Raw genomic sequence first — 2,975 nt, 5'->3', positions numbered from 1 at the left:
TAATCTCTTCCTGGTTTTCTGTGTGTCTTTCTCTGCCTGCCTCATTGTCGGTGCTGTTACTCCGTGTCCTTGTGTCATTGTGCAGTGAGGGTGAGTCCGTCAGCACGTGTGTTGCTGAGGCCAGAATTCTTGAGCATTCAGACGACAATCCTATTTTTATAAAAACATTGGGGAAATGAACATATTTCACTAACAGGCAGCTAAAATTTAAGCCAGCAGTTAGCAGAGTGGCGCAGCGGAAGCGTGCTGGGCCCATAACCCAGAGGTCGATGGATCGAAACCATTCTCTGCTATTTATGTTCGATAGTAACACAAACAGTTCACTTTCAAAACATCAAGTGCTTCCCTATAATTACAAGATGCGCTCGATTGCGATCAGCTGGTTTGCTCAGTACCTTTCTCTGTCTGTTCATTTCTGAGTACTGATAATCTCTTCTTGGTTTTCTGTGTGTCTTTCTCTGCCTGCCTCATTGTCGGTGCTGTGACTCCGTGTCCTTGTGTTATTGCGCAGTGAGGGTGAGTCCGTCAGCACGTGTGTTGCTGAGTCCGGGATTCTTGAGAAATCCGACTACAATCCTATTTTTATAAAATCATTGGGCAAATAACACAAACAGTTCACTTTCAAAACATCAAGTATTTACCCATAATAACAAGATGCTTCCAAAGGCACTCGATTGCAATCAGCTTCTTCCTTCTAGTGAACACATCAATCAGCAACAAATCACTTTTGCTCACACGAACACAAGCTGCAAACACGGACCAGCCGAGTCTCTCCCACTTTGTCAACCCCTTCCTGCAGAGCCTCCTCTCCACCACCAGATGGTGATGTTGGCCACAATAAAACCAGGACAAATGGTCACAGTGAGGAGACGGTCAGTAACAGAAAATAAAACAATAACAGGGAAAACCTTTACACAACAGAAAACATATTTACACACCACGAAATACCTTTAGACAACAGGGAGAATACAATCATACAAATGCCTTGTTTCTCCATCTCAGTCTCGTTGTCTCTCTCTCTGTCCCTCACTTTTGCTTCCTCACAGTCTATTGGTTTTCTGTGTGTTTTTCTCTCTGTCCCGTTGTCGATGGTGTTACTCGGCGTCCTTGTAACATTGTGTAGCCAGGCTGAGCCTCCCAACACCTGTGTTGCTGTAATAAAAACAGAAAATGCTGGAAATGCTCAGTAGGTCTGGCAGCATCTGTGCAGAGAGAAACAGTGAACAGTTCATGTCTGTTTCGTTAGCTCACATTAACTTTGTTCTGTCTCCACAGATGCTGCCAGACCTGCTGACTATTTCAAGCATTTTCTGCTTATATTTCAGATTTCCAGCATCTGCAGTATTTTGCTTTCGTACGTGTGTTGCTATGTCTGGGACTGTTTGAGTGCAATGCTATTGTTTTATAAACAGCATTGAAACAAACATTTATCTCGCTAACACACAGCACTAATACACAGCTGGATATAAACAGCAGCCTGCAGCAGAGGGCGCAGTGGAAGTTTATTAACACAAATAATTCACCAACACTATATTTACTGCTATCCCCAATCACACCACGCTTCATCTTAACACGTTTTACTCTTTATTTACATCAACTTCTTCCTTCCAGTAAACACTTCAATTTGGAACACAGCTTCCAAATCACCTTTATTCACAAACCCGAACACACATCAGCCCAGACTTTCCCCTTTCTGTCAACCCATTCCTGCATCACTGCCTCTCCACCAACAGTTGTCGCGAGAATCATACAATCATAGAATGGTTACAGCACAGAAGGAGGCCATTCGCCTTGTCGAACCAGTGCTGGCTCTCTGTTAGAGCAACTCACCTCATTTCACTCCCCAGTCAGTTCAATTTTGGAGGTGGGAAAACTGCTCGAAAGAATAATTTGGGACAAAATTAATAGTCCCATGGACAAATGTGGGTTTATTCATGAAAGCCAGCATGGATTTCTTAAGGGAAAATCATGTTTAACTGTCCTGCTGGAGTTTTTTGATGAGGTAACAGAGAGGGTTGATGAGGGCAATGCTGTTGATGTGGTGTACATGGACTTTCAAAAGGTCTGGCAGCATCTGAAAGGTCACTGACCTGAAACGTTAACTTTGCTTCTCTCTGCACAGATGTTGCCTGACCTGCTGAGTATTTCCAGCATTTCTTGTTTTCATTATGGCACAGAGTTCCCTTTTCAAACTTACAGAATTAACCACAATAATGTACTCTGAGATTCAAGTTAATTATCAGCCCAATATTTACACACATTATGAGTTTATAAGTTTCAGTATGAATTCCCATTAGTGCATCCTGACATATACATTAGATATAACATAACATAAGAACAGAAGAAATAGGAGCAGGAGTAGGCCATTCGGCCCCTCAAGTCTGCCTCGCCATTCAGTAAGATCATGGCTGATCTGCCCCAGACCTCAACTCCTCTTTCATGCCAGCTCTTCATAGCCCTCAACTCTCCAATATTTCAAAAATCTATTTACATCCTCTTTAAATACTTTCAGTGATTTAGCCTTCAATACTGTCTGGGGTAGAGAATTCCAGACATTCCTTACCCTCTGAGAGAAGAAATTCCTTTGCATCTCAGTTTTAAATGAGTGTCCCCTTATTCTGTAACTATGTCGCCTAGTTTGAGATTCCCCCACGAGTGGAAACATTTTCTCAGCATCTTCCCTGTTAATAAAAACAAGAAATGCTGGAAATACTCAGCAGGTCTGGCAGCATCTGTGAAGAGAGAAGCAGAGTTAATGTTTCAGGTCAGAGACCCTTCTTCACCCTGTTAAGCCCCCTCAGAATCTTGTACGTTTCAAAAAGATCACCCCTCATTCTTCTAAACACGAATAAATAACCTGTTTAGCCATTCTTCATAAGTCAACCCCTTCATCTCAGGAATCAGCTGAGTGAATCGCTTTTGAACTCCTCCAATGCCAGTACATCCTTTCTTAAGTCTAAATCTCAAGTGTGATA

General features: G+C 42.5%; 1 non-coding gene across 1 annotated transcript; it reads left to right on the top strand.

Moving 5' to 3' along the window:
- The first annotated feature begins 221 nt into the window (after nt 1-221).
- Nucleotides 222-293, top strand: trnam-cau (transfer RNA methionine (anticodon CAU)). The gene has a single exon. It is a non-coding gene; the product is annotated as a tRNA-Met (tRNA).
- The last annotated feature ends 2,682 nt before the right edge of the window (nt 294-2,975 follow it).

This window comes from Heterodontus francisci, unplaced genomic scaffold, assembly GCF_036365525.1.
Source record: "Heterodontus francisci isolate sHetFra1 unplaced genomic scaffold, sHetFra1.hap1 HAP1_SCAFFOLD_75, whole genome shotgun sequence".
Lineage (NCBI taxonomy): Eukaryota > Metazoa > Chordata > Chondrichthyes > Heterodontiformes > Heterodontidae > Heterodontus > Heterodontus francisci.
Note: the sequence above shows the minus strand (reverse complement) of the source record. Positions and strands in the feature narration are given on the sequence as shown.